Below are 22,626 nucleotides of genomic sequence, written 5' to 3' on the forward strand. Positions count from 1 at the left end.
AGTCAGGAAACCTACAAAATCTCAGCTTTCTAGTAGTGACGGAAGCATTTGAAGCAGTAATCCGACCCTGCCCACACACAGAAGGCCAGGTCATGGCATTTGCTTGGGCCGCTCTTCTAGGTATTTAGTGAAGACATTGTCATGTCCTCTCATCAAATCCAGAGATGGAAGAGGCGGGTAAACTCTAATTCACAAGGATAAAGACCCAATAAAGAAGGACATTTTAGGAAACCCACCCATGTCATTTCAATAAGAAAAGATAATAAACAATATAATTCTTTTCTTTTCTCCCTGTGACTTCCTTTGGTTTTGAGTGGGCCACATTGTTTTCCTGTGAATTGATGTTGTTGTTGTTGCTGTTCTGCTGAGAAAGCCTGCCTATCATCCATCATCCGTTTTTGACAGAGTATTCACGGATGCTTTAGTTGCAAGGACGTCCTAGTGCTCCTCCTAATATATGCCACAACTCCTGACCACGCATTTCGCAGTTCTCTTTTTGGTAACCCTCAGCTGGATTATCAGAGTCCAGAGTCACTCCTGGTGGGTCTCCTTCTCTGACTTCTGGCCCTTCAGTATTGCCTTCCTTTACTAGGGCCAAGGTATTCCTCCCGAGGCACATATTGTGGGAAGCCATATGATATTTCCCTTTGTCTGCTTGCTTTTCCATTTCCCAACAGCAGGGCATGGGACATTCATGTCAAGCCAAGGTCCAGGTGTTCATTCACTTCGACGGCAGAGGAATACTGTGATGCCAAAATCGACCCAAACTTCCTGATCCACTAGTCTCTGAAAGGGCATTGCGGCTCACTCCAACGGTCTGCTCGAATGGGCCTTGCAAGCCATAGGTATACGTCGTCCCCTTTTTTTCTGACTAATGAGACTTGGTCCGCATGTCTATACCCGTTACCACAACAAGGACAGTTAACTACTAATGACAACGGGTTCGGTCCAGGCCTCTTTATTGAGTGTTAGCTCTGATGCAGAAGGTCACACCCCTAGAAGACTTTGCAAAGGTATTTAGTAAAAGCCAGGTAGACAGAGACCACATCCCTTAGCCGCGTATTTCAGAACACGAGGAGAAGAGGCCACAGACGGCACCATATATCGATGCCCTCACCTTTTACTTTGGAAAGGGTCTTTCTGTACCTTAGTCATCACTGACCCATAGGCAAAAGACACTGACAAAGTACGCTCTCACCCACAAAACGACAAACAGACCCCAAGCAAAGCCTCAGGGGAGGAAAACTGAGCCCTGTGTAAGGGTGGGACCCTCCCACCAAATCACGGAGCATCTCAACAGGAAAAGGGACATGCAAGGGAAGCTCCAAGTAAACACCTGCAACCGTGCCAAAGACATGTCTGGTCTTCCACAGCAAGCACACGAGTACCTCGAGCATCTCCAGAAACGGTGCCAACAAGGCCTCCCATTCTTCCAAAAAGACCATGCATCCAAGGAACACTCTACACCATAGAACCTTAGGTCCAGGACAGACTCATGTTCTTGGAGTCCACAGAGCCAACGGAGAGCTTGTTGGCAGAGACCCATAGCCCAAGTGAAGCCCTCTGAATGACTTCTGCCCGTTTCAGGAAGACAACTTGTATGTGCAAAAGGACGCATTGAAGAGGATTCGAATGTGGAAGAACCTTGAGCACTGCCTCAGGGTGGAGCAGCTACCCTCTGTGGAACTGCATGGAGATGGGGCAGCACAAGCCTGTCTTCACCCTCTCATGACCATCCCCCAAATGGTTACATGTGATAAGCAAACAGTGCCTCTTGAGGAAGATGGGCATGTTCCAATGGAGCCCCGAGAGGATGCACAATGTGTTATCAAGGGGTCAGTACAGCACGACAGACAGCAGATGCTGCAGGATGGTGAGGACATCCAGGAAGGGAAAGAACAGCAGAATGAACAAGGGAGCTCCGAGCAAAGATTGGGCATTTTAAGATGGTGGGAGGTTCTCTGTACCTGTCTGCCCTCCATAGCCAACTGGGTCCATATTCAATAAAACATCCTTTGGCCCCAGTCAATTATTGTGCACTGTTTTTGTCTTTGTTATCTTATCCAATGAGCACATGCACGTTTGGACAGAGAGGCGGAGAGATCCCAATCAGGGGGTGGAGCTGGAGAGGGAGAAGCTTATTTGCCCTTGAATTAGAACCTGAGAACAGAGTAAATGCCAAAGCCCTGGAATCTTGAGTTGATCTGAAGGGCGCCTCTGAACTAATGGACACAACCCGGGACCCAACCATTGACTTCTGAATACCTCCTGATTCTAGACAGAACCGCTGATCTGTAATTGTTCAGAAATGAGGGGATAAGGATTTTGACTTGGCTGGTGTTGCTTGAGCTATCCGGCCTGCTTCGAGAGCTGGTATAGCTTTTCCTCTTGAAGGCAGTGATTGGGATATGGACAAACTATTCTCCGATGCCTATTTGCCTAAAGAGAATACCTCCATGCCTAGATTTTCCAGGGGGAATGGCACTATGTCTTTAGGTATTCCGCTTCTGTGGAAGGTGATGGGAGTCCTCTGTGCTCTGATTTTGGACCACTTTCTCTGCTCCCAGATGAGGCTCCTTTTCAGCGCCGAGTTCTCCAATTTAGGATCAGCCCTCTTTTCATTCTCTCACTCTAACTTCACCTACAAGTGTCACCAATTTTATTTCCTTAGAGATTCCCTAAGCTCACTATCATGTTCCTTCATTCTGCCTTCTCTCTTAGAATTTGCGTCCTTATTTTCTAGGCATGCGCTCCCGGTTCCTAATTGGATCCTCCACTTCTACCATGTTCCCGAAATTTGCATCCAATCTCCTGCCAATCTTCTCTTCAGGAGTTCTTTAGGTGCCTTTATTTTTATCATTTTTATCTCTGTGTTTCGAGACTCTCTGATATCTCCTATGCTTTCTGATGTACAGCGAGTATCCAGGCCACTGCTTTCCAAACCTCTGGGCGTGTTCTATGTAGAGGTTTCACTCTGACTGCCTAGTCGTAATCACTCCTTCTTCCATTACCTGGGAATCAATTGATTCTTCCATCTTTGCATTGGATCTAAGTCTCTGTCACCTCTCTTTATTCGTTAAACTCATTCTGTTTTCTAACGTGAGGGTAATTTATTTAGGAGGAAGTGATCCGTGAGTGACCCAGGGCTGGCCCTTAAGATTTGTTGAGGGCGTGCGTGGTTGTGTTTGTGAGTGTGTATGTGACATGCATGCCACCTGCTGTTTGTGTTGTGGCTGACCTTGTCCTGGAGGACAGTCATTTGCAGTAGCTCTCCTTTCTGGCCGTTTGTTGTTTTTAGGGTCCGGGCTGAATATGCTGAGGTATACCTTGGTGGGCTTGGTGTGCCTGTGAAAGGAGAAACTCCCCAACTCAACAGAATGCAGGCCTGCAGAATGCTGTGTTCAGAAGAGAACATGAGGTGAAAAGTTTCTTCTCGTGCCCTATGGGAGAGACTGTTCACCTTGGACTAAGCATCTTGGACTGAGGAAGGAGGTCCTCCAAGTGATCCACTGTTGGGATTTCGTGTTGGCTGAAAGGCAGCCTCTGTCCTCACATATTGCGAGGCCAGTAGCTCTGTCTTGATGCTGCTGTTGCGAGAGCCCAAAATTTATTATGTCCACATTGAGTCATCTCCACGAACACTGCCTTTCACGGAATCAATCCCACCACTCATCATCTTCCCACTGCGTCTCTTGGTATTGTCTCTCTCTGATCATTGTCTACAGGCTGTCTGCTCCTGGTCGCTTGTTGGTGTCATATGCAGGAAAAAGATGGAGTTCTTTCAAGTCGATGTCTGCCAAGCCTGCTGATAGGAAAACTTCAGCCCTCAACACTTGTGTTGTCAAGTACTCGTGCCCTTCAGACCCTCTGAGTTTCACAGTCAACGGCACTGGGAAACAGGTTCCCTGTGCATTCCCAGTGTGCCCTGCTCTCCTGTGCTTTGGTCCTCTGCATGGGCTCCAGCCCTCTGATCCACAAACCAACCAAATCTCCCCTGAGCCATGTCTCCGCCTTCTCCCATCATCTCTGCAACTTCTGTTCTCTTTCGCTGTGGAGTTTACCTTGTAGGCTTCAGGTCAATTTCCACCCACTGCAATTGTTGTGGTCATCTTCCTGATGCCTTCATGGCTGAAGAAGCATGAGGTTATTAGACACTACTACCATCTCACTGTCTTCCATGTCCCACAATTCGTACTGAGACATAAGCAAGAAGGAATTCTTCCACTTGTCTCTTATGGCAGTTTTGCGGAGAGCATTGGGCTTTTTCACATCTATCATTCTCAGAAAGACAACAAACAGACGATTTCACTAACTCATGACAGTCAAGAAACATACGAAAAAGAAATGGTATTAAGACAAACAGTATGACTCTAATGAGGAATTCAAATGGTTGTGATTGTTGGAAGGCCGTTGTGTGAACACGGGTTTCCTGAAGAAGACAAGAGATGACATTCCTTGCAGAAGATTCTCGAAACTGAAGGAATGTGAGTTTTCAAGGCATGTCAAATTGAATTGCTACCCACAAGAGACCCAATTCCATTCTCTCGTATTTTAATAATAATTGTGATGTGGAACACACACACACCACAGAACATTAACACATGCCCATGCTGACAAACATGAACACACAAAGATAAGACATGCAAAAGATGGGGAGGAAGCAAGTAATCGTACCAATGAAGCAACCCCAAGAAAATACCATATAGGTGAAAGGAAAATAGAATCCAAGTGAGAATCCATCCGAATTGAGAAAGTGAACTATTACCTATCAATAATACATTCACTACTTAAATCTAAAGTCCCCCGTCAATACAAACAGTTTGTAAGAGTTGTTCATATTCCAAATCAAAAATCAAAAAAATTAGAAATCATCCATAAGAAAACAGCAAATATTAAACAACCTCGTCCTCCTGTTGCTCATAGGAGTTTTCCTTCAACTATAAAGATACTCATAGCTTGCAAGTGAAGAAATCAGGAAGTTGTAGGCTATGCTATTCCCAAGGAGAAGAGAGACAAAGTGTTTGTGCCTAAGTCAGCGAGAGTGATTTTATGCCTTCGAGAGACAAAAGCTAAGCGGAACGTGTTTTGTCTTGATGGAGCCTCAAAACAACAGAAACCTGGAAGAATTGCCAACATATACACCACAAACAAGGGTGTATCTAAACGTTGGAAGCCTATGAACACACAGGAACGGAGATGGCGACTTTTATACAATACTGTTGGCAACTATGATATCCACGTTAAGCACAGGACAGATTATCTGCATGGGAAGGTGCTAAGGAATAACAGACGTCCACATGGGCATTCGAGACCACCTGAACTTGGGGATCCATGAGTAAGATTGCGTCTCTGAGGACAATAAGATATGCTCTTCCCAGCGGCAGACCTAACTTTGTCTATCGCAGGTCCTGAGCTCGAGTCTCAATCCAGTCGTAATTCATAGAATAGAAGTCAAAACCTATCCTTTACACTGAAGATCACGAGGTTATGAAAACAGGAAGATAACACTTTCAAATAGGAAATACAGCCAGACACTAAAAGTGGAAAACACAACACACTCCCGAACTACAATGAATGCCAGAAAGAAAATCCAAAGGAAAAGCAGAAAGAGCCATGAACGAAGGAATTCTAAGAAACTTCGAGGAGGATGCCAAAACATTTTATGGGGAAACCATATAAGGTTAAATGCATGCATTTCCAAAATTTAAAAACAGCGAAAAAGAAAGCCACCTAACAGGATGACTGAAGGAACAAATGAAGAAAAATCAAACTCCAAAGATAACAGAGAAATTGAAATCAGACATGTGATTATAAAAATGAAGGAAATACAAAAAACCAATAGGAAAAAAATCAGGAGATCTCACACTTGTGTGTTGACAACACGAACAAACCACAGAAGTCATTACTGGGATAAAACAGGGAGACAAGCACACAGCTGCAAGTATGAAACCACATGACAACTGGTAGCAAGGAACAAAGAATAACCAAAAAGGCATATCCACACATTTATGCTAGCAAATCCAAGAACTGAGAGAAAAGGATAAATTTCCAGACACATAGAAACTTCCAAGATTAGGTCAGGAAACCTACAAAATCTCAGCTCTCTAGTAGTGACGGAAGCATTTGAAGCAGTAATCCTACCCCTGCCAACACACAGAAGGCCAGGTCCAGTCATTTGCTTGGGCCACGCTTCTAGGTATTTAGTGAAGGCTTTGTAATGTCCTCTCATCAAATCCAGAGATGGAAGAGGCGGGTAAACTCTAATTCACAAGGATAAAGACCCAATTCAAAGAAGGACATTTAGGAAACCCACCCATGTCATTTCAATAAGGAAAGATAATAAACAATATAATTCTTTTCTTTACTCTCTGTGACTACCTTTGGTTTTGAGTGGGCCACATTGTTTTCCTGTGAATTGATGTTGTTGTTGTTGCTGTTCTGTTTGGAAAGCCTGCCTAACATCCATCATCCGTTTTTGACAGAGTATTCACGGATGCTTTAGTTGCATGGACGTCCTAGTGCTCCTCCTAATATATACCAAAACTCCTGACCACCCATTAATCAGTTCTCTTTTCGGTAACCCTCAGCTGGATTCTCAGAGTCCAGAGTCACTCCTGGTGGGTCTCCTTCTCTGACTTCTGGCCCTTCAGTATTGCCTTTCTTTACTAGGGTCACGGTATTCCTCCCGAGGCACATATTGTGGGAAGCCATATGATATTTCCCTTTGTCTGCTTGTTTTTCCATTTCCCAACAGCAGGGCATGGGAAATTCATGTCAAGGCAAGGTCCAGGGGTTCATTCACTTCGACAGCAGAGGAATACTGTGGTGCTGAAATGGACCCAAACTTTCTGATCCACTAGTCCTTGTATGAGCATTGCGGCTCATTCCAATGGTCTGCTGGAATGGGCCTTGTTAGCAGTTGGTATACGCTGTCCCATTCCTTCTGACTGCAGAGACTTGGTCCACATGTCTATAACACTTACCAAAACAAGTACAGTTAACTAATAATGACAACGGGTTCGATCCAGGCCTCTTCATTGAGTTTAAGCTGTGATACAGAAGGTCACTCTCCTCGTATAGTTTGCAAAGGTATTTAAGGGAAAGCCAGGTAGACAGCGGCCTCATCCCTTTGCCGCGTATTTCAGAACACGAAGAGACGAGGCCACAGATGGTACCATATATCGATGCCCTGACCTTTTACCTCGGAAAGCGACTTTCCATACCTTAGTCATCACTGACCCATAGGCAAAAGACGCTGACAAAGTACGCTCTCACCCACAGGACGACAAACCCCATGGAGAGCTGCTCATACCCGCGAGGCCTCAACTTTTCTTGAGATATCTAAAAATTGTAGTGGGAAAGGACACCTTGCCAACTCCGGGGATATGTTGGCCTAAAGGAAGGTATACTGAATGTCATTTTCCTTCGTCTATATCTCCAGAAAGGGGATGTTGGACTTTAACCCACAAGACATTCTGAGTTCTTGATCAGGTTCAGAGGGCTCTTGCTCTGTCCTTCCCGGGGCTTCCTACTTAAAGCCATGGGACACTAAGGTCATGTGAGAGGGACAGCAGCTTTATGGAAGCCAGCATCTGTGATGTCACAAAGCTTTGAAGTCATAGCAACCACTCCTCATCAACCCAGGCTTGATCACTTGACTGGAGTAGTCATGGGTGGGCCAAGAGGACCCCAAGCCGTCTCAACCCACTGGAGCTGCCTGGGTCTCTCACCAAAGCAGTTTTCGAAGCGAGTCGGTGTCACCTTCTCCATATCCCAATTCATAGTGTTTGGTCGTGAGTGCCAGCACCAGCCCTCTGGACCTCGGAGAAAGGCAAGGATCCCTCATTCCATCTTAGCCACGACCGGCCAAAAAACTAACAGACCGCAAGGAAAGCCTCAGGGGAGGAAAACCGAGCCCTACGTAAGGGTGAGACCCTCCCACAATATCACAGAGCATCTCAAAAGGAAAAGGGACTCCCAAGGAAAGAACCAAGTGAACCCCCGCAACCGTGCCAAAGACATGTCTGGAGTCTTCCACAGAAAGCACACAAGTACCTCGAGCATCTCCAGAAACGGTGCCAACAAGGCATCCCAATCTTCCAAAAGAACATGCATCCAAGGCAGACTCTATACCCAAGAACCTTAAGTCCAGGTCGGACTCATGTTCTTGGAGTCCACAGGAGCCAACGGAGAGCATGTTGGAAGAGACCCATAGCCCAAGTGAAGCCATTTGAAGACTTTTGTGCCCGTTTCAGGAAGACAACTTGTATGTGCAAAAGGACGCATTGAAGAGGATTCGACTGTGGAAGAACCTTGAGTACTCCCTAGGGTGGAGCAACTACCCTCTGTGGAACTGCATGGAGATAGAGCAGCACAAGCCTGCCTTCACCCTCTCATGACCATCCCCCAAATGGTTACATGCGATAAGAAAACAGTGCCTCTTGAGTAAGATGGGCATGTTCCAATGGAGCCCCGAGAGGATGCACAATGTGATAACAAGGGGTCAGTACAGCACGACAGACAGCGGATGCTGCAGGTTGGTGAGGAGATCCAGGAAGGCAAAGAACAGCAGAATGAACAAGGAAGCACTGAGCAAAGGTCGGGCATTTTAAGATGGTGGGAGGTTCTCTGTACCTGGCTGCCCTACATAGACATCTAGGTCCAAATTCAATAAAACATCCTTTGGCCCCAGTCAATTATTGTGCACTCTTTTTGTCTTTGTTATCTTATCCAACTTGCACATGCACGTTTGGACAGAGAGGCAGAGAGATCCCAATCAGGGGGTGGAGCTGGAGAGGGAGAAGCTTACTTGCCCCTGAGGAGAGAACCTTAGAACAGAGTCACTGCCAAGGCCCTGGAATCATGAGTTGATCTGAAGGGCACCACTGACCTGAGGAACATCCCGGGATCCAACCATTGACTTCTTAATACCTCCTGATTCTATACAGTACCGCTGATCTGTCATTGTTTAGAAATGCAGGGGATAAGGATTTTGACTTGGCTGCTGTTGCTTGAGCTATTCGGCCTGTTTCGAGAGCTGGTATAGCTTTTCCTCTTGAAGGCAGTGATTGGGATATGGACAAACTATTCTCCGATGCCTATTTGCCTAAAGAGAATACCTCCATGCCTAGATTTTCCAGGGAGAATGGTACAATGTCTTTAGGTGCTCCACTTCTGTGGAAGGTGTTTGGAGTCCTCTGTGCCTATGATTCTTGACCACTTTCTCTGCTCCCAGATGAGGGTCCTTTTCAGCCCCGAGTTTCCAATCTAGGATCAGCCCTCTTTTCTTTCTCTCACTCTTACCTCGCCTACAAGAGGCACCTCTTTCATTTCCTTAGAGATTCCCTAAGCTCACGATGATGTTCCTTCATTCTGCCTTCTCTCTTAGAATTTGCGTCCTTATTTTCTAGGCTTCTTCTTCCCGGTTCCAATTGATCCTCCACTTCTACCATGTTCCCGAAATTTGCATCCAGTCTCCTTCCAATTTTCTCTTCAGGAGTTCTTTAGGTGCTTTTATTTTTATCATTTATATCTCTGTGGTTCGAGACTCTCTGGTATCTCCCATGTTTTCTGATGTACAGCCAGTATCCAGGCCGCTGCTTTCTATCCTGCATTGGGCGTGTTCTATGTAGAGGTTTCACTCTGACTGCCTAGTTGTAATCACTCCTTCTTCCTTTACCTGGGAAACAATTGATTCTTCCATCTTTGCATTGGACCTAAGTCACTGTCACCTCTCTGTATTCGTTAAACTCATTCTGTTTTCTAACCTGAGGTTAATTTATATAGGAGGAAGTGATCCGTGAATGACCCAGGGCTGGCCCTTCAGATTTGTTGAGTGCGTGCGTGTGTGTGTGTTTGTGAGTGTGTATAGGGCATGCATGCCACCTGCTGTTTGTGTTGTGACTGATCTTGTCCTGGAGGCTAGTCATTTGCACTAGCTCTCCTTTCTGGCCGTTTGTTGTTTTTAGGGTCCGGGCTGAATATGCTGAGGTTTACATTGGTGGGCTCAGTGTGCCTGTGAAAGGAGAAACTCCACCAACTCTACAGAATGCAGGCCTGCAGAATGCTGTGTTCAGAAGAGAATCTGAGGTCAAAACTTTCTTCTCGTGCCCTATGGGAGAGTCTGTTCACCTTGGACTAAGCATCTTGGACTGAGGAAGCAGTCCTGCAAGTGTTCCACTGTTGGGATTTCGTGTTGGCTGACCAGGCAGCTGTGTCCTCACATACCTGTCGTGGGCAGTAGCTCTGTCCTGATGCTGCTGTTGCGAGAGCCCCAAACTTATTATGTCCACATTGAGTCATCTCCACGAACACTGCCTTTCACGGAATCACTCCCACCACTCATCATCTTCCCACTGTGTCTCTTGGTATTGTCTCTCTCTGATCATTGTCTACAGGCTGTCTGCTCCTGGTCGCTTGTTGGTGTCATATGCAGGAAAAAGATGGTGTTCTTTCAAGTCGATGTCTGCCAAGCCTGCTGATAGGAAAACTTCAGCCCTCAACACTTGTGTTGTCAAGTACTCGTGCCCTCAAACCCTCCGTGTGTCACAGTCAACGGCACTGGGAAAGAGGTTCCTTGTGCGTTCCCAGTGTGCCCTGCTCTCCTGTGTTTTTGTCCTCTGCATGGGCTCCAGCCCTCTGATTCACGAACCAACCAAATCTCCCCTGAGCCATGTCTCCAACCTTCTCCCATCATCTCTGCAACTTCCGTTCTCTTTCGTTGTGGAGTTTAACTCTTAGGCTTCAGGTCAATTTACACCCCATTGCAGTTGTTGTGGTCATCTTCCTGATGCCTTCATGGCTGAAGAAGCATGAGGTTATTAGACACTACTACCATCTCACTGAATTCCATGTCACCACAATTTGTACTGAAACATAAGCAAGAAGGAATTCTTCAACTTGTCTCTTATGGCAGTTGTGGAGAGCAATGGGCTTGTCACATCTATCATTCTCAGAAAGACAACAAAAAGACGATTTCACTAACTCATGACAGTCAAGAAACCTACGAAAAAGAAAGGGTATTGGGACAAACAGTATGACTCTAATGAGGAATTCAAATGGTGGTGTTTGTTGGAAGGCCGTTTTGTGAGAACACGGATTCCTTGAAGAGGACAACTAATGACATTCCTTGCAGGAGATCTCCTGAAACTGATGGATTGTGAGATATTAAGGCATGTCAAATTGAATTGCTACCCTAGAGACCGAATTCCATTCTCTCGTATTTTAATAATAATTGTGATGTGAAACACACACACACCACACAACATTAACACATGCACACACACATGACACACACACAAAGATAAGACATGAAAAGGAAGGGAAGGAAGCGAGGAATCCTACCAATGAAGCAACCCCAAAAAATATCATATAGGTGAAAGGCAAATAGAATCCAAGTGAGAAGCCAACCGAAATGAGAAAGTCAAATATTACCTATCCATAATACATTCATTAATCATGTCTAGAGTCTCCCGTCAAACAAAGAGTTTGTAAGAGTGGTTGAAATTCCAAATAAAAAAAAATAATTATAAGAAAACATCCATAAGAAAACAGCAAATATTAACAAGCTCGTCCTTCTGTTGCCCATAGGAGATTTCCTTCGACTATAAAGATACTCATACCTTGCAAGTGAAGAAATCGGGAAGACGTAGGTTATGCTTTTCCCAAGGAGAGGAGAGCCAAAGTGTTTGTGCCTAAGTCAGCGAGAGTGATTTTTATGCCTTCGAGAGACAAAAGCTAATCAGAAGGTGTTTTGTCTTGATGGAGCATCAAAACAACAGAAACCTGGAAGAATTGCCAACATATACACCACGAACAAGGGTGTAACTAAACGTTGGAAGCCTATAAACACACTGGAAGGGAGATGGCTACTTTTATCCAATACTGTTGGCAACTATATCCACGTTAAGGACAGGACAGATCATCTGCATGGGAAGGTGCTAAGGAATAACAGACGTCCACATGGGCATTCGAGACCACCTTAACTTTTGGGATCCATGAGGAAGGTTGTGTCTTGAGGTCAATAAGATATGCTCTTCCAAGTGGCAGACCTAACTTTGTCTATCGCCGGTCATGAGCTCGAGTCCAAATCCAGTCGTAATACATGGAAGAGAAGTCAAAACCTATCCTGTGCAATTATGATCACGAAGTTATGAAACAAAAGATATCACTTTCAAATTGGAAATAGAGCCAGACTCTAAAAGTGTAAAACACAACACACTCCCGAACCACAATGAAGGCAAGAAAGAAAATCCAAAGGAAAAGCAGAAAGAGCCATGAACGAAGGAATTCTAAGAAACTTAGAGGAGGATACCGAAACATTTTATGGGGAAACCATAAAGGGATAAATGCATGCATTTCCAAAATTTAAAAACACCGAAAATGAAAGCCACCTAAAAGGATGACTGAAAGAACAAGATGAAGAAACCCGAACTCCAAAGGTAACAGAAAATTTGAAATCATACATGTGATTATCAAAATTAAGGAAATAAAAACAAACCAATAGGAAAAGAATCAGGAGATCTCACATTGAGTTTTGACAACACGAACAAACCGCAGGAGCCATACTGGGATAAAACAGGGAGACAAGCACACAGCTGCAAGTATGAAACCACATGACAACTGGTAGCAAGGAACAAAGAATAACCAAAAAGGCATATCCACACATTTATGCTAGCAAATCCAAGAACTGAGAGAAAAGGATAAATTCCCAGACACATAGAAACTTCCAAGATTAGGTCAGGAAAAGTACAAAATCTCAGCTCTCTAGTACTGACGGAAGCATTTGAAGCAGTAATCCAACCCCTGCCAACACACAGAAGGCCAGGTCAAGTCATTTGTTTTGGCCACGCTACTAGGTATTTAGTGAAGGCATTGTCATGTCCTCTCATCAAATCCATAGATGGAAGAGGCGGGTAAACTCTAATTCACAAGGATAAAGACCCAATTCAAAGAAGGACATTTTAGAAAACTCACCCATGTCATTTCAATAAAGAAAAATAATAAACAATATAATTCTTTTCTTTTCTCCCTGTGACTTCCTTTGATTTTGAGAGGGTTGCATTTTTTTCCTGTCAATTGATGTTGTTGTCGTTGCTGTTCTGTTGAGAAAGCCTGCCTATCATCCAAACAGAGTATTCACGGATGCTTTAGTTGCATGGATGTCCTAGTGCTCCTTCTAATATATGCCACAATTCCTGACCACCCATTAAGCAGTTCTCTTTTCGGTAACCCTCAGAAGGATTCTCAGAGTCCTGAGTCACTCCTGGTGGGTCTAATTCTCTGACTTCTGGCCCTTCAGTATTGCCTTCCTTTACTAGGCCAATGTATTCCTAACGAGGCACATATTGTAGGAAGCCATATGATATATCCCTTTGTCTGCTTTCTTTTCCATTTCCCAACAGCAGGGCATGGGAAATTCATGTCAAGGCAAGGTGCAGGGGTTCATTCACTTCGACGGCAGCGGAATACTGTGGTGCCGAAATGGACCCAAACTTCCTGATCCACTAGTCCTTGCAAGGTTATTGAGGCTCACTCCAATGGTCTGTTGGAATGGGCCTTGCATGCCGTCGGTATATGCCGTCCCTTTCCTTCTGATTAAATAACTTTTCCACATGTCTATACCCGTTACCACAACAAGTACAGTTAACTACTAATGAGAACGGGTTTGGTCCAGGCCTCTTCATTGAGAGTTAGATCTGATGCAGAAGGTCACTCTCCTCGAAGACATTGCAAAGTATTTAAGGGAAAGCCAGGTATACAGAGGCCTCATCCCTTAACCGCGTGTTTCAGAACACAAGGAGACAAGGCCACAGACGGCACCATATATCGATGCCCTCACCTTTTTCCTCGGATAGGGACTTTCCGTATTTTCATCATCACTGACCCATAGGCAAAAGACTTGACAAAGTATACGGTCTCACCCACAGGACTACAAACCCCACAGAGAGCTGCTCATACCTGTGAGGCCTCACCTTTTCTTGAGATATCTAGAAATTGTAATGGAAAGGGACACCTGCCGTCTCCGTGGATATATTGGCCTAAAGGAAGGTATACTGAATGTCATTTCCTTCATCTATGTCTCCAGAAAGGGGATGTTGGACATTAACCCACAAGACATCCTGAGGTCTTGATCAGGTTCAGAGGGCTCTTGTTCTGTCCCTCCCGGGGCTTCCTACTTAAAGCCATAGGACACCAAGGTCATGGGAGAGGGACAGCAGGTTCAGTTAGCCAGCATCTGTGATGTCACAAAGCTTTGAGGTCATAGCAACCACTCCTCATCAACCCAGGCCTGATTACTACACTTGACTGGAGTAGTCATGGGTGGGACAAGAGAACCCCAAACCATCCCAACTCGCTGGAGCCGCCTGGGTCTCTCACCAAGGCAGTTTGCGTAGCGAGTCGGTGTCACTTTCTCCATGGCCCAATTCATAGTGTTTGGTCGTGAGTGTCAGCACCAGCCCTCTGGACCTCGGAGAAAGGCAAGGATCCTTCATTCCATCTTAGCCACGACAGGCCAAGAAACTAACAGACCGCAAGCAAAGCCTCAGGGGAGGAAAACCGAGCCAAGCGTAAAAGTGACCCTCCCACCAAATCATGGAGCATCTCAACAGGAAAAGGGCCTCCCAAGGAAGGTTCCAAATGAACCCCTGCAACCATGACAAAGACATGTCTGGAGTCTACCACAGCAAGCACTCGAGTAACTCGAGGGTCTCCAGAAACGGTGCCAACAAGGCCTCCCAATCTTCCTAAAAGACCATGCATCCAAGGCACACTCTACACCCTAGAACCTTAGGTCCAGGACGGACTCATGTTCTTGGAGTCCACAGGAGCCAACGGAGAGCATGTTGGAAGAGACCCATAGCCCAAGTGAAACCATCTGAAAGACTTCTGTGCCCGTTTCAGGAAGACAACTTGTATGTGCAAAAGGACGCATTGAAGAGGATTCGAATGTGGAAGAACCTTGAGCACTCCCTCAAGGTGGAGCAGCTACCCTCTGTGGAACTGCATGGAGATGTGGCCGCACAAGCCTGCCTTCACCCTCTTATGACCATCCCCCCAATGGTTACATGTGATAAAAAAAACAGTGCCTCTTGAGGAAGATGGGTTTGTTCCCATGGAGCCCTGAGAGGATGCATAATGTGTTAACAAGGGGTCACTACAGCACGACAGACAGTGGATGCTGCAGTTTGGTGAGGAGATCCAGGAAGGCAAAGAACAGGAGAATGAAGAAGGTATCTCCATGCGAAGGTCGGGCATTTTAAGATGGTGGGAGGTTCTCTGTACCTGGCTGCCCTCCATAGGCACCTAGGTCTAATTCAATAAAACATTCTTTGGCCCCAGTCAATTATTGTGCACTGTTTTTGTCTCTGTTATCTTATCCAATGTGCACATGCACGTTTGGAAAGAGAGGCAGAGAGATCCCAAACTGGTGCTGGAGCTGGATTGGAAGAACCTTACTTGCCCCTTAGCATAGAACCTGAGTAAATAGTCAATGCCAAGGCTCTGGAATCATGAGTTGATCTGAAGGGCGCCTCTGAACTAATGGACACAACCCGGGACCCAACCATTGTCTTGAATACCTCCTGGTTCTAGACAGAACCGCTGCTCTGTCATTGTTCAGAAATTCAGGGGATAAGGATTTTGACTTGGCTGCTGTTGCTTGAGCTATCTGGCCTGCTTCGAGAGCTGGTATAGCTTTTCCTCTTGAAGTCAGTGATTAGGATATGGACAAACTATTCTCAGATGCCTATTTGCCTAAACTGAATACCTCCATGCCTAGATTTTCCAGGGGGAATGGCACTATGTCTTTAGATGCTCCGCTTCTTTGTAAGGTGCTGGGAGTCCTCTGTGCCTCTGATTCTGTACCACTTTCTCTGCTCCCAGATGAGGGTCCTTTTCAGCCCCGAGTTCGCCAATCTAGGATCAGCCCTCTTTTCTTTCTCTCACTCGTACTTCACCTACAGGAGGCACCTCTTTCATTTCCTTAGAGATTCCCTAAGCTCACTATCATGTTCCTTCATTCTGTCTTCTCTCTTAGATTTGCATCCTTATTTTCTAGGCTTGTTCTTCCCTGTTACTAATTGGATCCTCAACTTCTACCATGTTCCAAATTTGCATCCAGTCTCCTGCCTATCTTCTCTCCAGGAATACTTTAAGTGATTTTATCTTTATCAGTTTTATCTCCGTGGTTCGAGACTCTCTGATATCTCCTCTGTTTTCTGATGTACAGTAGTATCCAGGCCGCTGCTTTCAATCACACATCGGGCGTGCTCTATATAGAGGTTTCACTCTGACTGCCTAGTCGTAATCACTCCTTCTTCCTTTACCTGGGAATCAATTGATTCTTCCATCTTTGCTTTGGATCTAAGTCTCTGTCACCTCTCTGTATTCGTTAAACTCATTCTGTTTTCTAACCTGAGGTTAATTTATTTAGGAGGAAGTGATCCGTGAGTGACCCAGGGCTGGCCCTTAAGATTTGTTGAGTGCGTGTGTGTGTGTGTGTTTGTGAGTGTGTATGTAGCATGCATGCCATCTGCTATTTGTGTTGTGACTGACCCTGTCCTGGAGGCCAGTCATTTGCAGTAGCTCTCCTTTCCGGCCGTTTGTTGTTTTTAGGGTCCGGGCTGAATATGCTGAGGTTTACCTTGGTGGCCTCTGGTGTGCCTGTGAAAGCAGAAGCTCTACCAACTCAACAGAAAGCAGGCCTGCAGAATGCTGTGTTCAGAAGTGAACAAGTGGTCAAAGCTTTCTTCTCGTCCCATATGAACTAAGTATCTTGGACTGAGGAAGGCAGTCCTCCAAGTGTTTCACTGTTGGGATTTCGTGTTGGCTGGCTAGGCAGCCTCTGTCCTCACATACCTGTCTTGGCCAGTAGCTCTGTCTTGATGCTGCTTTTGCGAGAGCCCAAAATTTATTAAGTCCACATTGTGTCATCTCCACGAACACTGCCTTTCACGGAATCACTCCCACCACTCATCATCTTCCCACTGCGTCTCTTGGTATTGTCTCTCTCTGATCATTGTCTCCAGGCTGTCTGCTCCTGGTCGCTTGTTGGTGTCATATGCAGGAAAAAGATGGTATTCTTCAAGTCGATGTCTGCCAAGCCTGCTGATAGGAAAACTTCAGCCCTCAACAATTGTGTTGTCAAGTACTCGTGCCCTTCAGACCCTCTGTGTGTCACAGTCAATGGCACTGGGAAAGAGGTTCCTTGTGCGTTCCCAGTGTGCCCTGCTCTCCTGTGATTTGGTCCTCTGCATAGGCTCCAGCCCTCTGATCCACAAACCAACCAAATCTCCCCTGAGCCATGTCTCCAACCTTCTCCCATCATCTCTGCAACTTCCGTTCTCTTTTGCTGTGGAGTTTACCTTGTAGGCTTCAGGTCAATTTCCACCCCACTACAGTTGTTGTGTTGATCTTCCTGTTGCCTTCATGGCTGAAGAAGCATGAGGTTATTAGACACTACTACCATCTCACTGTCTTCCATGACACCACAATTCGTACTGAGACATAAGCAAGAAGGAATTCTTCCACTTGTCTTTTATTGCAGTTTTGCGGAGAGCATTGGGCTTTGTCACATCTATCATTCTCAGAAAGACAACAAACAGACGATTTCACTAACTCATGACAGTCAAGAAACCTACGAAAAAGTAAGGGTATTGGGACGAACAGTATGACTCTAATGAGGAATTCAAAGGGTGGTGTTTGTTGGAAGGCCGTTTTGTGAGAACATGGGTTCCTTGAAGAGGACAACTGATGACATTCCTTGAAGGAGATTTCCTGAAACTGATGGATTGTGAGATATTAAGGCATGTCAAATTGAATTGCTACCCACAAGAGACCGAATTCCATTCTCTCGTATTTTAATAATAATTGTGATGTGAAACACACACACACCACAAACATTAACACATGCACACACACATGACACACACACAAAGATAAGACATGAAAAGGAAGGGGAGGAAGCGAGGAATCCTACCAATGAAGCAACCCCCCAAAATACCATATAGGTGAAAGGCAAATAGAATCCAAGTGAGAAGCCAAACGAAATGAGAAAGTCACTATTACCTATCAATAATACATTCATTAATCATGTCTAAAGTCTCCCGTCAAACAAACAGTTTGTAAGAGTGGTTGAAATTCCAAATAAAAAACAAAAAATAATTAGAAAACATCCATAAGAAAACAGCAAATATTAAACAAGCTCGTCCTTCTGTTGCTCATAGGAGATTTCCTTCGAGTATAAAGATACTCATAGCTTGCAAGTGAAGAAATGGGAAGACGTAAGTTATGTTTTTCCCAAGGAGAGGATAGCCAAAGTGTTTGTGGCTAAGTCAGCGAGAGTGATTTTTATGCCTTCGAGAGACAAAAGCTAATCAGAAGGTGTTTTGTCTTGACGGAGCATCAAAACAACAGAAACCTGGAAGAATTGCCAACATATACACCACGAACAAGGGTGTATCTAAACGTTGGAAGCCTATAAACACACTGGAAAGGAGATGGTGACTTTTATCCAATACTGTTGGCAACTATGATATCCACGTTAAGCACAGGTCAGATCATCTGCATGGGAAGGTGCTAAGGAATAACAGACGTCCACATGGGCATTCGAGACCATCTGAACTTTGGGGATCCATGAGTAAGATTGCGTCTCTGAGGACAATAAGATATGCTCTTCCAAGCGACAGACCTAACTTTGTCTATCGCAGGTCATGAGCTCGAGTCCAAATCCAGTCGTAATACATGGAAGAGAGGTCAAAACCTATCCTGTGCAATTATGATCACGAAGTTATGAAACAAAAGATATCACTTTCAAATTGTAAATACAGCCAGACTCTAAAAGTGGAAAACACAACACACTCACGAACTACAATGAATGCAAGAAAGAAAATCCAAAGGAAAAGCAGAAAGAGCCATGAACGAAGGAATTCTAAGAAACTTAGAGGAGGATGCCAAAACATTTTATGGGGTAACCATATGGGGTTAAATGCATGCATTTCCAAAATTTAAAAACACTGGAAAAGAAAGCCAACTAAAAGGACAACTTAAGGAATAAGATGAAGAAAAACCGAACTCCAAAGTTAACAGAGCAATTGAAATCAGACATGTGATTATCAAAATAAAGGAAATACAAACAAACCAATAGGAAAAAAATTAGGAGATCTCACACTTGAGTTTTTACAACATGAACAAACCGCAGAAGCCATTACTGGGATAAAACAGGGAGACAAGCACACAGCTGCAAGTATGAAACCACATGACAACTGGTAGCAAGGAACAAATAATAACCAAAAAGGCATATCCACACATTTATGCTAGCAAATCCAAGAACTGAGAGAAAAGGATAAATTCCCAGACACATAGAAACTTCCAAGATTAGATCAGGAAACCTACAAAATCTCAGCTCTCTAGTAGTGACGGAAGCATTTGAAGCAGTACTCCAACCCCTGCCAACACACAGAAGGCCAGGTCAAGTCATTTGCTTGGGCCACGCTTCTAGGTATTTAGTGAAGGCATTGTCATGTCCTCTCATCAAATCCAGAGATGGAAGAGGCGGGGAAACTCTAATTCACAAGGATAAAGACCCAATTCAAAGAAGGACATTTTAGGCAACCCACCCATGTCATTTCAATAAGGAAAGATAAACAATATAATTCTTTTCTTTTCTCCCTGTGACTTCCTTTGATTTTGAGAGGGTTGCATTGTTTTCCTGTGAATTGATGTTGTTGTTGTTGCTGTTCTGTTGAGAAAGCCTGCCTATCATCCATCATCCGTTTTTGACAGAGTATTCACGGATGCTTTAGTTGCATGGACGTACTGGTGCTCCTCCGCATATATGCCACAACTCCTGACCAACGATTAAGCAGTTCTCTTTTCGGTAACCCTCAGCAGGATTCTCAGAGTCCTGAGTCACTCCTGGTGGGTCTCCTTCTCTGATTTCTGGCCCTTCATTATTCCCTTCCTTTACTAGGGCCAAGCTATTCCTCCCGAGGCACATATTGTGGGAAGCGATATGATATTTCCCTTTGTTTGCTTGCTTTTCCATTTCCCAACACCAGGGCATGGGAAATTCATATCAAGGCAAGGTCCAGGGATTCATTCACTTCGACGGCAGAGGAATACTGTGGTGCCGAAATGGACCCAAACTTCCTGATCCACTAGTCCTTGCAAGGGCATTGAGGCTCACTCCAATGGTCTGCTGGAATGGGCCTTGTATGCCGTCGGTATACGGCGTCCCTTTCCTTCTGACTAAATAACTTGTTCCACATGTCTATACCCATTACCACAACAAGTACAGTAAACTACTAATGACAACGGGTTTGGTCCAGTCCTCTTCATTGAGAGTTAGCTCTGATGCAGAAGGTCACTCTCCTCGAAGACTTTACAAAGGTATTTAAGGGAAAGGCAGGTAGACAGAGGCCTCATCCCTTAACCTCAGGTTTCAGAACACAAGGAGACGAGGCCACAGATGGCACCATATATCGATGCCCTCACCTTTTACCTCGGACAGGGAATTTCCGTACCTTCGTCATCACTGACCCATAGGCAAAAGACTCTGACAAAGTATACGGACTCACCCACAGGACTACAAACACAACAGAGAGCTGCTCATACCCGTGAGGCCTCACCTTTCTTGAGTTATCTAGAAATTGTAATGGAAAAGGACACCTGCCGTCTCCGGGGATATGTTGGCCTAAAGGAAGGTATACTTAATGTTATTTTCCTTCCTCTATGTCTACAGAAAGGGGAAGTTGGTCATTAACCCACAAGACATCCTGAGTTCTTGAACAGGTTCAGAGGGCTCTTGTTCTGTCCCTCCCGGTGCTTCCTACTTAAAGCCATAGGACACCAAGTTCATGGGAGAGGGACAGCGGCTTCAGTGAAGCCAGCTTCTGTGATGTCACAAAGCTTTGAGGTCATAGCAACCACTCCTCATCAACCCAGGCCTGATCACTACTCTTGACTGGAGTAGTCATGGGTGGGCCAAGAGAACCCCAAACCATTCCAACCCGCTGGAGCCGCCTGGGTCTCTCACCAAGGCAGTTTGCGTAACGAATCGGTGTCACCTTCTCCATGGCCCAATTCATAGTGTTTGGTCGTGAGTGTCAGCACCAGCCCTCTGGACCTCGGAGAAAGGCAAGGATCCCTCATTCCATCTTAGCCACGACAGGCCAAGAAACTAACAGATCGCAAGCAAAGCCTCAGGGGAGGAAAATCGAGTTCTGCATAAAGGTGACCCTCCCACCAAATCACAGATCATCTCAACAGGAAAAGGGCCACGCAAGGGAAGCTCCAAGTGAGCCCCTGCAACCGTGCCAAAGACATGTCTGGAGTCTTCCACAGCAAGCACTTAAGTACCTCGAGGGGCTCCAGAAACGGTGCCAACAAGGCCTCCCAATCTTCCAAAAAGAACATGCATCCAAGGCACACTCTACACCCTAGAACCTTAGGTCCAGGACGGACTCATGTTCTTGGAGTCTACAGGAGCCAACAGAGAGCATGTTGGAAGAGACCCATAGCCCAAGTGAAGCCATCTGAATGACTTCTGTGCCCGTTTTAGGAAGACAAGTTGTATGTGCAAAAGGACGAATTGAAGAGGATTCGAATGTGGAAGAAATTTGAGCACTCCCTCAGGGTGGAGCAGCAACCCTCTGTGGAACTGCATGGAGTTGTGGCCACACAAGCCTGCCTTCACCCTCTCATGACCATCCCCCAAATGGTTACATGCGATAAGCAAACAGTGCCTCTTGAGGAAGATGGGCATGTTCCAATGGAGCCCCGAGAGGATGCACAATGTGTTAACAAGAGGTCAGTACAGCACGACAGACAGCAGATGCTGCAGGTTGGTGAGGAGGTCCAGGAAGGCAAAGAGCAGGAGAATGAACAAGGGTGCTCCGAGCAAAGGTCGGGCATTTTAGGATGGTGGGAGGATCTCTGTACCTGGATGCCCTCCATAGGCACCTAGGTCTAATTCAGTAAAACATCCTTTGGCCCCAGTCAATTATTGTGCACTGTTTTGTCTCTGTTATCTTATCCAACATGCACATGCACGTTTGGAAGGAGAGGCAGAGAGATCCCAAACAGGTGCTGGAGCTGGAGAGGAAGAAGCTTACTTGCCCCTGACTAGAGAACCTGAGAAAAGAGTCATTTCCAAGGCCCTGGAATCATGAGTTAATCTGAAGGCCACCTCTGAACTGATGGAGACAACCCGGGACCCAACCTTTGACTTCTGAATACCTCCTTGTTCTAGATAGATCCGCTGTTCTGTCATTGTTCAGAAATGCAGGGGATAAGGATTTTGGCTTGGGCTGGTGTTGCTTGAGCTATCCGGCCTGCTTCGAGAGCTGGTATTCTTTTCCTCTTAATGTCAGTGATTGGAATATGGACAAACTATTCTCAGATGCCTATTTGCCTAAAGAGAATACCTCCATGCCTAGATTTTCCAGGGGGAATGGCACTATGTCTTTAGATGCTCCGCTTCTGTGGAAGGTGTTGGAGTCCTCTGTGCCTCTGATTCTGGACCACTTTCTCTGCTCCCAGATGAGGGTCCTTTTCAGCCCCGAGTTTGCCAATCTAGGATCAGCTCTCTTAGCTTTCTCTCACTCTTACTTCGCCTACAAGAGG

This window comes from Mustela nivalis, assembly GCF_964662115.1.
Source record: "Mustela nivalis genome assembly, chromosome: Y".
NCBI classification, from domain to species: Eukaryota; Metazoa; Chordata; class Mammalia; order Carnivora; family Mustelidae; genus Mustela; species Mustela nivalis.